Source organism: Mus musculus, chromosome 1, assembly GCF_000001635.26.
Source record: "Mus musculus strain C57BL/6J chromosome 1, GRCm38.p6 C57BL/6J".
In the NCBI taxonomy this organism is placed as follows: Eukaryota; Metazoa; Chordata; class Mammalia; order Rodentia; family Muridae; genus Mus; species Mus musculus.
Genome location: NC_000067.6, coordinates 29,070,537 through 29,083,597, shown reverse-complemented (window position 1 = coordinate 29,083,597; position 13,061 = coordinate 29,070,537).

Below are 13,061 nucleotides of genomic sequence, written 5' to 3'. Positions count from 1 at the left end.
TTAAAGTAATACTGAATGTAATCAATCAAGTTATCTTTATTAATATACAGAACACAACATTTTTTTAAGAACACATGTTCTCTCAACAGACTTTAAAGCAAACTACTGTCTTTAAGGAAGTTTGTTAGCAAAATATAATTAGAGATTATAATTTAAAGATTGTATTACTTACTCACAAAGCCATAACAGTATTTATAAGACACAATCATAGAAAACTTAAAGTTAGAATGTCCATGGGGTATTGTTTTTATATATTTTCTTAATTCCAAAAAGTAAATTTATTTTATTTCAAAGTTGATACAATATAAATGATATATACAAGTAGAAATATGTGTATAAGATAATAAATATATCATTTATAGCATTGAAAAATTGCTGTTACTCAATTAGTAAAGAAATAATGAGTTTCATGATCATATTTATAATGCTAAATACATCTTACATTTTGAGCATTGATTTAATTTGTGTGGATATTGAAAAATACACAGAGATTAAGTGAATACATATTAATTTATATATTTATTATTGCGTCCCGCTCGACCGGCAAGAAAGACGCAACAAACCAGAATCTTCTGCGGCAAGAGCTTTATTGCTTGCTTCTCAGGAAGATCCCAAACCAGGAAAATGGCGCTGCTTTTATAACCCGCAGCGTGACGTTTCAGCACCTGATATGGCGTGACAGCTCCTGATTCGTTGCTTGCCCATCACCCCACTATTACACCCCGAGAATGGGAGTGACTAGGAGTGAATTCACTCTCGCACCTGTGTACAAGGCTTGTTTACTAGTTAGGCACAGTGGAGGCCCACGCCATCTTATAATGGCGATTGCTCGCGGCACACACGGCTCTCCTCAGAGATTACTGGCACGCACGTGATTGCTCGCAGCATGTACCGGCTCTCCACAATTTATTAGTTATAAAACATGCTAATTTTATATCTATAAGTTACACAATGTAAATGTTCCTTTTCTAATACTTGTCTTGGGTGGAGTAAAGAGCATTTCTTTCTCTGTTGTAACTATTACTAGGACTAGGCCTAGAAGCTTCTAGCTTCCATAAAATCTAGTCTGCCAAGCTTACTTAATCAATCCAGCTTCTCTTAGGTTCTGACTGATTTGCTCTGCTTGGTCTCATACTAACTTTGTCAATGTGTTGTAATCTTCAGGCTGCTTCTCACTCCCTTGCTTGTTCCGCCTTCACCTGTATCTGGCTTGTTCTGTCTAATTTGTGTCTGTAAAACTGTCAGAGCAAAACTGCCATTAACACACATCGCCACCCATGTCTAGCTCTTTCTCTCTCCCTGAGGTGCAATTGTATACTCTCTTTTTTATGCTATTCTCATGAGATGTGAACAGATCCTATCTCATTCTGCCATGAATGGAAGTGATATTACCCATAGGAAAAAATTATACTGCGAGGCTAAGGCTAGGAGATTGGGAATTTAAAGTCATCCTTAGCACATCTTGCTTTGCAGGTTGGTGTTGTTCCATTTGGGGACAAGATCAATCTCCTTCCCCTACTAGGCATTTGCATAACTCATTATAGCACCATAAAAGATGAAAGCAGAGAATAAATTTTCTAGTCAGTTTAAACCCAATTTGTCTAAAATAAAAGAGTCTTGTTTCTGCCTCTTGGGTCTCATTCACTAATAACTCACAGAGAAATATCTAATTCCTGGTAGTGCATTCTGGGAACAGAATTGTTCATCCATGCAGTATATATTTGGTTTGATATATCGTATGTGTGTCTGTGTGTGTGTGTGTGTGTGTGTGTGTATTTTTAGATACACAAATTCCTAATGTGCTTACAAAATAGTAGATTCTGATAGTGTATTTGTACAGATTTATCATTTGGTAAATCGACCCCTTCTTCACTTTTTCTCCTGTTCCTCTACCTGTACCCCATCTTAAACCTTTTATTTCTAGTGTCTCCTTACTTACTATCTGTAATATCCCATATGTATGTGCTCATAATAGCACTAATTATATTCAGTTCTGCAAGATTAGAAAAATAAATTATAAAAGAAAAATGATGCATCCTTGGAAAGGGGATGTGATGTGGGGGATCTTAAGGAATTAGAAAATATGGTGAAGGGCATATCTAACAAGTATACATGGTATTCATACATGTGTTTCTGAACAAATAAATTCATGGATATTCTATTTAATAAATATAATATTTATAATGACAAGTTTTTACAATGAATAACCATACAAAACTACATGAAGCAATAAAGGAAAAAATTAAGAATATAAACATCATTGCATATAATCAATATACGATAAAAGCCTCTAAGATTTTTCTATTTGTATCCCTCATTTAGAAATCTAATGCATTATTTGACACCAAGAAAGAAGCTAGGAAGCCAAAGAACCACAAAGCTCTAACATTGCAACTTGGTTGTTTGTTTATGGTTATAGAAATTTATTGGGAAGTACATATAAACAAAGTTTTGCATATACATATTTAACTTGTCAAAATGAATCACATTATTTTGTAGAGTAAGTATACAAACTAATATGGTAAGAGATTATAAGAAAAAATACTATATTGATGATAATATAATAAATCCTTTAGCTTATTAGTAGATTAAATCAAGGAATGTAAAGATTAATAACCTTGATAATGTCAAAAAAAATCAAATCTTTGTAAACAACCTAGACATTTTAGATCAAATGATTCAGAAGTTTTCAAAGTGTTGAGGTTTTAGATTAGTGATCAATACAGATTTACCAAATTATAGTTTTCTATAATATTATAAAATTTTAAACCACTTCTTATCTTATTAGATAATTATAATATCAAATATAGCAACATGTTTATATTTCAATTTTATTAAAACTTTGCTACTAAGTTTCTTTGCTTTTCATTATTTCAAAGAATGTAATTCCATGTTTTAAATTTTCATTGTATTTTTACATATATGTTTATGTGTGTGTGTGTGTGTGTGTGTGTGTGTGTGTGTGTATGTGTGTCTGTCTGTTTCTATTCTTCATGATTACAAATGTCCAAGGGGTCAAATGAGGGCAACAGACCCCACAGAAGGATAAGTCAGATAATTAATCACTTTAATTAACTACACATAGTTGTAGTTAAAAGAGTACAAAATAAATATTTTCAATAGGTACTCAAAATCTGACAAAATATAGTGGATATTAAAAATTTACCAAAATTTCAGTGAAACCACACAAGTTTATTGAAAATGAAATAATTGTGGAAAATGTCTTTATATGAGTAATATATGGGTTTTGAGATGGTTGGACATAAAACATCTGAGATATTACATCCAGGTATGTTTGGAAATAGGATTATATAATATTTGTACCTCTATATCTACAACATAACATGAGATAATTATCTAACACCCCGTTTACCTCTATGGCTCCACAAATGAATAAAACCTTCTATTCATTATGGGTTTGGAGGAGCCTATGGCCTAATGATAGCAAAGTCACTGCAGGAAGAGGAGGATAAGTCAGTTGCCCACCTTTAAACCCCATAATGAAGTTCCCAATCAGTAAGGCCCTGATTCAAAGGACAAGTGTCCAGCCAACCTCATTCTCTTGACCTTAAATATTATCATGCAGTGTTTAAAACAAAACTCTAAAAGAGACAGAATAAGCCATTATACAACATATTTATGGCAAATACTGACACCCCACAAAGGACAACAAAATGTGAAGCAAATACATAATTAAGAATCATGAGAAAACAAATCTCCTCATTCAGATGATAAAATCTAAAAAATTCTATCGTGTACACACTATAGGACTATAAATATAAAACATTAAAATTCAACTCCAAGTTTGAGATATTTGATGGCATATAGTAAACTAATAGCAACATATTGAAAAATGTAACAGAAAATTCAAAGATATTGTGGGAAATGATCTGACTGTTCTAGGACAAGTAGAATACACAGTTTAGAATGAGGAGCTAAAAAGGGGGGATGAATAATAATAAAATAATGCAGAGTGTAGCTAGAACTGAAAAAAAAATCCAAGTTTTCAAACAACAAAGTAAAAAGCCACTGTCACCAGGAAGGAAACTAGGCTCTGCCAAATTCCTAACAATGTGAAACTTCAGATCACTAGGCAAAGTAAAAATCAAAATAGGCTTCCAAAATCAAGACCACTAATTAAACACAATGAATGGAAATGACCCTCTGTATCTATACAGTGTTTTTGTGAGGGTCACATCCTTTACACACAATTGATCATTTTGTCCAACATTAGGCTCATCCCAAGCTCATTTCCACAGCTACATGTATTCTTTTCTTCTAACCATCCAGGGTACCACATACAGCCCTGGAAACACGTGCCTGAACTGTAAATACGTCCTTGACCACATTTATAGCAACATATAAGTACTTTATTGTTCGTTATATCAAATAAAAGTTGTCATTATATTATTTTGATTTTGAAGGTTTATGACTAACATTTGTATTCTCTCTCATATTATGGAGCAAGATAATTACATTATAAATTTGTTTTGAAAGTTTTTCTTTATGTGTAAGGTGTAATACAGATAAAGAAAGCTGTAAATGATAGTTTTTAAAAAAATGATATTGGTTGTTTTATTTACATTTCAAATGTTATCCCTCTTCCAGGTTTTACATTTGAAAACCCCTATACGACCCCTATCCCTCCTTCTATGAGGGTGCTCACCCATGCACCCACCAACTCTTGCCTCCCTACCTTGGTATTGCACTACACTGGGGCATCAAACCTTCACAAAACCAAGGACCTCCCCTCCCATTGATGCCCAACAGGTGTCATCCTCTGCTACATATGTGGCTGGAGCCATGGATTCCTCCACGTGTACTCTTTGGCTGGTGGTTTACTCCCTGGGAGCTCTGAGGAGTCTGGTTGATTGATATTTTTCTTCTTATGGGGTTGCAAACCCCTTCAGCTCCTTCAGTCCTTATTGTAACTCCTTCATTGGGGACCTCATGCTCAGTCCAATCGTTGGCTGAGAGCATTGCATCTGTATTTGTCAGGCTCTGGCAGAGCTATTCAGGAGACGTCCATATCAGGCTCCTGTCAGCAAGCACTTCTGACATACACAATAATGTCTTCCTTTGATGACTGTATATGGGTTGGATCCCCAGGTGGGGCAGTCTCTGGATGGCCTTCCCTTCAATCTCGGCTCCACTCTTTGTTCCTGTATTTCCTTTAGACAGAAGAAATTCTTAGTTAAAATTTTGAGAAGGGTGAGTGGCTCCATCATGCAATCTTGCGACAAATGACCGCTTTTAAAATTAGTTTTACTTTAAAATCTTAAAGTCTTAAAACTATAAATTTATATATATATATATATTTTTTTTTTTTCAGAAAATTTTCAGAAAATATTGCATTTGGAACAGGAAGCTTTAAAAATAAACGATGTTTGATAAAGATTGCTTAGGAAAATGTCCATTAAGCATAACACCACTATTTATATTAGATAGTGCATATCCTCAGTTTCCATGTAAATAAGTAAACAGTAGTAACAGCATGCCCTGCAATGGTCTTCCAGAGCACACATGTCTATATTTGTGGCTGTGTGATTCACATTGTCTTATTTTTCTTTACAGCTAATCATCAAATGTCAGTAGCTCCTTTCTCAAGTCTAATAGTACATATACTTAACATAGATAATGGGAGTGAAAGAAATCGACCATGTCAGCTCCTTTCTCAAGTTGTTCATGGTGGGCCCATTGTCCTTGAAGGAGCTTCTTCTAATTAATCATAATCTCCTCTTGGTAGAGTAATCATACTGGCAAGAATTGACTGGCCATGGAAGACACCTCACTCAGGTTGTAGAAAAAAATTCCTTCATTAAAATAATTTTGCTGCTGATAAAATTAAGGCACCCCATGGGAACTCACCAGATTGGCTCTAAAAGTTCCCTCTCAATTATGGTTTATGAGGAAACAAAATAATATCCTAATGACAACAACTAGAATTAAAAAAAGAAAACAGTACATAAAGCATGCAATTCTACTCATGTTCTGGTCATTTAATATATACTCTACATTTTAAAGCTTTGCTGAGAAAAATTGCATGACTGAATCTTAATTCTGACATTCAAAATGAGTTGGACTTTTTCAAATTATTTATATACTGCCCACGTCATTTTGATTTTCATATACGAGTTACATAATTCTTATTTTTGTGATTCTCAGCTCCATTTAGTGAACTTTGACCACAGATTAATGAAATGATTATGATTAAATATAGTAAGATTACTTTTACTATAACTGCCCAGCACTGATTTATAAGAAATATATCCATCTATTTTGACTTTATAACCTCTATGTTTAAAACAAAACAAAACAAAAGAAACAAACAAACAAACAAAAACCATGTTTGCTATTTTACAATTATCCACAGACTTTACCGTACGTACTCAAAACTGAGTTATCCATGAAAAATCTGACTTCCTATTGTCTCCTTTCCTCCAAAAGAAATGCATCTGCTGTTGCATAGTCATGCATATAGTTCTGTCAGCTGACCACATATAGTTTTCAAATGTACATCTTATGAAGAAATCAGAGTGCAAATATTCTCACAATGAGTCTAAGACAAATCACTAATAAAATACCATTGCTGAGGCACCTGATTTTGTTTGGTATTTAGCAAGAAATATATTTCTCAATATATATATATATATATATATATATATATATATGGCTTTTGGTTCACTGTTAATAATTGTTCTGGGTCCATGGGCCCACCTGTTGGTTTGGAGTGGAAGATCTGCCACTGCTATTTCAAATTCTTCAGTGTTACCTTATGCGGCCAGATTTTAAAAACAAATAGTGCTAAGAGAAATATCTACTTTTTTCTATTATTTTTTAACCAGATTAGTTTTGCTATATTATTTGGGAAACAGCATGCATGTCACACACTTGAAAGTCCTGGAGTCATTGCTCTCTCATCCTATGTAATCTGTGTGCCATTCATTTAATTATGTGACAACCATTCTATAAAAACATTAATAAAGTAAGAGCTGGGATTATTTCATTTAACCACTTTAAGCCAGAAAATAGTGAATCATCTCATAGACTCCTCCATTCACTCTCTGTAATATAAGAGATAGAATTTTCATTCATAAACTTTTGCTATCCTAGATTACATTTTCAACCACATCTGTAGATGTTTTTATCCTTTTTTTTTTCTTTAGCTATTTCCAAAGTTGATGGTGTCTTTGTTTTAGTTTACACCTCTTCATCCACTCTCAGACTTGTAGTATATTTTTTCATACAATGTATTTTGATAATATTCACTGTCCATCCCAGCTTCTCCCAGATCCTTCTGACTTTCCTACACACCTGATTTTAGTTCCTCCCTCCCCATTCTCATCTCTAACTTATTCTCTCTCAAAAGAAAATGAAAATAAAAACTGATAGAGGTAAGTAGACAGATTGGACACCCTTAAGAAAGAAGGTATTTGCAATTTCTACCTCCTAGAAAGAGAACTATAGTTTTTTCAAATGTTGTGTCTCTGATAATAGTGAGAATACTAATCACACTCCAGGAAAAGCTTCAAGCCCAAGAGTAGTTGACAAACAAAGAGCAAGGTTATTTGCTTTTACTTATTTTAAATTTATTTTTCTTTATTTTTGTATTTTTGGTTTTCTTTCTTTTTTTCTTCCTCTATTGGATTCTTTCTTTTATTTTCTCCCTTTTCATTGTCTTTCTTTCTTCCTTCCTTCCTTTCTGTCTGTCTCTCTGTCTTCCTTTCTCTTTTATTTTTTTCCTTCATATTTCTAAGTTTGTGACCTTATTAAGTCAGTGACTTTGTTTCATGATATGTATAAGATAACAAATAAATATTCAATAAATACTTATAATCTGATGGCTAACTTGATTGGTTTGGGCATCCATCTCTGTCTCTGTCTCTGTCTCTCTCCCCTTATCTATCTATTATCTATCTATCTATCTATCTATCTATCTATCTATCTATCTATCTATCTACCTATCATCTATTTATCTATCCTATCTATGTGTGAGGAAAGTTTATTTTGTTTCAAAGCTCTAGAGTGAATATTTGAAATCAGGGATCTTGCTCTATAGCTCTGTGTGAGAATGATTGCCTAGCAAGGACATAGGCTCTAAATTCATTCTTCAGTTCTGAAGAAACATCAATGAAAGAAATACAGAAAAGAACAATTTTACCAGGTCTACATTTGCAAATGTTTTCAGCGGAATTATCACTAAACTTTCCTTTTTTTTTTTTTTTTTTTTAACACCTATCATTCTTAAAACAGTGACTGGAGATTCGTGCTTTCCTGGTTCTGTAGTCCCATTCAGACTTAGATCATTTTAGGGAACTAGAAAGTTAACTAGTAAACTTTTTATTTTTCTTCTAAAGTAAATCAAGATTACAGCAGGCTTGCAGTGGGCACAATTAATTTAAAATTTCATTTTCCTCATCTATGGTTAAAGTCCACTCAGTAATGGATGTATGCACTGTTGTTATGTGGGTGTATAAGGCATGCTGTGTATGTGGGATACACATATGCACTGCAAGGTCAAAAACCAAAAACTGCCACACACACATACACACACACACACACCACACCAGAAACCACAACACATCACACCATATTTTTTCTCGCTATTCTTAAGTAGTCTCTTTTTCCTATGCTGTTCTAGTGTGATTTTGGGCATATCTTATATCTGACTCATTCCATCAAGTCTTTCTCTAATTCGTCACAAGATCCTGGTGTGACTAACCTCAATGAGGCCCAACAAGAATCTGAAAGAGTCAGATGCAGATACTTACACCCAAACAGTAGGCAGAAACCTGTGTGAACCCTGTGGTTGAATTAGGAAAAATCTTGAAGAAGCTGAGGGGGAGCAGGACCCCGTAGGAAGACCAGCAGTTTCAACTAACCTGGAACCATGTGATCTCTTAGACACTGAGCGACCAACCAGGAAGCATACACCAGCTCACATGAGGATCCCGACACATATACATCAGAGACCTCTCTGGTCTGGCCTCAGTGAGAGAAGATGCACCTAACCCTGAAGAGACTTGAGGCCCCAGGGAATGGGGAGTTCTGGTGGGGTGGGTGTAGTGTAGGGTAGGGACATCCTCTTTGAGATGGGGTGAGGAAATGGGATAGGGATCAGTCAGAGGGCAGATCCAGAGGGGGATCACAACTGAACTCATTTACACAATGGATTACTACTCAGCTATTAAAAAGAATGAATATATGAAATTCCTAGGCAAATGGACCTGGATGGCATTATTCTGAGTGAGGTAACCCAATCACAAAAGAACTCAAATGATATGTATTCACTGATAAGTGGATATTAGCCCAGAAACTTAGAACACCCAAGATATATGTTACAATTTACAAAACACATGAAACTCAAGAAGAATGAAGACCAAAGTGTGGACACTTTGCCCCTTCTTAGAATTGGGAACAAAACACCCATAGAAGGAGTTACAAAGTTTGGAGCTGAGACAAAAGGATGGACCATCTAGAGACTGCCATATCCAGGGATCCATCCCATAATCAGCCTCCAAACGCTGACACCATTGCATACACTAGCAAGATTTTGCTGAAAGGACCCTGATATAGCTGTCTCTTGTAAGACTATGCTGGGGCCTAGCAAACACAGAAGTGGATGCTCACAGTCAGCTACTGGATGGATCACAGGGCCCCCAATGGAGGATCTAGAAAAAGTACCCAAGGAGCTAAAGGGATCTGCAGCCCTCTAGGTGGAAAAACCTTATGAACTAACCAGTACCACAGAGCTCTTGACTCTAGCTGCATATGTATCAAAAGATGGCCTACTCGGCCATCACTGGAAAGAGAGGCCCATTGGACTTGCAAACTTTATATGTCCCAGTACAGGGGAATGCCAGGGCCAAAAAGTGGGAGTGGGTGAGTAGGGGAGTGGGGGGGGAGGGTATGGGGGACTTTTGGGATAGCATTGGAAATGTAAATGAGGAAAATACCTAATTACAAAAAAGATTAAATAATAATAATAACAACAAAAACAACCAACAAAAATCTCATCACTTTCAAACATGGCTGCTTTTCTTATACACACTGACCTTACCTTCATTGTTAGGAATTAAAGGTATATATTAAAGAGTATATTTTTCCCAGCCAGATCCTGCTGTAAACCAGGACTTATCAGTATTCTGGTCACATCATACCTATGGATTCGATCCCTTGACAGAGCAGCCATGTTACTGAATTTAAATTCCTCTACATAAATGTATAGAGCAAATTTTTCTCACTTCCTTTATTCTTTATTCTAATGAATAAATTTTTGCTAACATCTTTGTGTGTTTATATTCAATGTCCTTTTGTGTTACTTTTTTGGCTTTTTATCACTGTCATAGATAAAAACTTCTGTCTTGTCTTTGCTATAAATGAAGATGAATATGGCTTCAAATATATATGAGCCAAGGCTCTTAATACAATGGAATTTCCATAATTTACTTATTAACATCTGAATATATTTTAAGCAAATAGGAAACATTCTATATTTGTCTAATATGATTAAGATAATATCTAGCACATTTGTAAGTATTAATCTTACATAAGTATATTTAAGTATATAGCTAAAGAATTAATAACTTCTTTGAGTCACATGGAATATATTATTGCATTTTGTGCATATTATTTACCTTGAACTTGAGAAAACAGGAATGAGAAAGATGCTTGATCCCTGGAGTCAAAAGAGTTCACTACATTCTGTTCAGAGAATACTCTACAGTAATTGGTATTTCTCAAGTTGTCATTGAAAACCCATCCACTAATTTAGGAATGAAAAGATAAAAAAACACAATTAAGTCAGAAAGAAACTGAGACATTAACATCTGCCAGTTCCTTTGGTAATTGCTGAACCAATCAAGTTTTTTTTTTTTTCTAATTGCTTTAATATATAATGATCTACCTGGGTTCAGAATAACAAGTGCCTTATGTCCTGATAACTGTGACTCAAATATTAGTCTCCATGTTAATTCAAATGGGTACATAACTTCCTAAATCTTGCTAAACATAAGATATAATAGTTTTGAAAATTATTTTGGAAGGACTATTTCTACCTTGCTAGGTTTTTTTTTCCTACCTGTTTATCTTTGTTAAGGAATGAGGACACCTGAGTCTCCCCCATTCTTATTTGGCAGTCTATTGCAAATTATATAGGCTGAGCAGGTCAAATTCACATATTTATGAATGAAAACACACATATATACATGACATTTAATGTTAAAGGCCATCAATTTGAAAAATAGCGATAGTATACATATAGTACACATATAAGATGACTCAGAGGGAGGGAAGGGAAGGGAAGAATAATATAATCACATCTTAATATCAAAAAATTAATAATTTAAATGCTCATTCAATTATATTAAATAACTACCACAGAGTAAAATTTTCATTTTATTTAAAAATATCAGAATCCTCGAAGCTTTAATACATAACAATTACACTAGATACTGAAGCTCAAACATGATAAATGCTGCTGGCCTTTCTCTATTCTCTTTATGTTTATCATCTACTGTAGCCCATACACTTCTTGAATAGCATTATATTGGAAATACTGTTACTGTAAAAAGTATAGTCATTCAGAATGATTAAATGGGTAAATACTGATTACTAACAAATCATTACTTATAAAACAGTTTTCTTAGATTTTATAAACTTGGAAAATTAGCACTTTATAGAGTTTAACATGCTGTTAAAGACGAAGAAGTAATCATTGTGAGTGATTAAATGGGTAAATGCTCACTAATGTAGAAATTGTTGCCTATATAAACACTGTTTTCTTAGCTTGTACAAACTTTTAAACAAGGCAGTTTAATGATGCAAGGCTCTTTATGTGACTAGGTATTTTTGTCAAATTACTACATCAATGGCCTTATTTCAAACATAATAATAATTGTCTGGTGTATCAATGTCTAGATTTTCACAGAGATCTTAGACAAAAAGGTTGTGTTTTTATGTTTTCATAAATATTTCTTGATCACTAAGTGATTAAAATATTTTTGAATATGTAATCTCTTATACTGTTTGACATTATCAAATTGCTATTTGTTATTTGCACTGAAGCTGTTATATTCAAGGAGTATATTTCCAACTACATACTAATCAATCTTTACCTTTGAATACAAGTATGACTATATAAACTGGGTTTAACTTTTATGGTATTGTAGATATCAACTGACAAACACAACTAATAAAACATTCCTTCCTTTTAGCTACGACAGACATATGTCCAGTAATGTGCTTCTAGTACTGACGAACATGGTTTCCCCCATGAGATTCATGCTCACAGTGAAATCCTAATAGCAATAATTAAGGAAGACAAGGAAACGAATTTTAGTTGGCAAATAAGAGGAAACTTGGTTTGATATGGTAGATTTCTCAAGTGTGTGTGTGTGTGTGTGTGTGTGTGTGTGTGTGTGTGTGTGTGTGTGTGCATGTGTTAGGTAGAATAATTTAGTTACCCAGACATAAACCAACCTAAGGTATTTGTCAAAAGTCTCATCTGTCTAATGTCAATACATTGAATTTCCTGGGATGATTTCAAATTGGTTGAAATATACAACCAATGTTTTAAATTGGAACTTATTCACACACATAGCAGCTTAAGTTTTGTAAGGAAATGAAGTTTAAACTAATTGTAGTGCTAGACAATAAAATATACATGGATTATAACAGCATGCTAATCTGTATTGGACATAAATGTCAAGTTTAATGTACAGAAACTGAAAAATAAAACCCTATCTATCTATCTATCTATCTATCTATCTATCTATCTATCTATCTATCTATCTATCATCTTTCTAATGGTGTGTGTGTGTGTGTGTGTGTGTGTGTGTGTGTGTGTGTGTGAGTGTGTGTGTGTGTGAGCGTGTGAGTGTGCATGTGTGTGTGTGTGTGATGAAGTTCTGTAGGAAAGCATTTTACAGATGCGTATTTGGAAGTTTACATCTATCTTATTGTTAGAGCTGAGCTAATTGACTAGCACATATTAAAAACTAAACTTGAACTGACTTTGAACCTCCATAACACTGAGAGACGTACAACTTGGTAAGCAAATG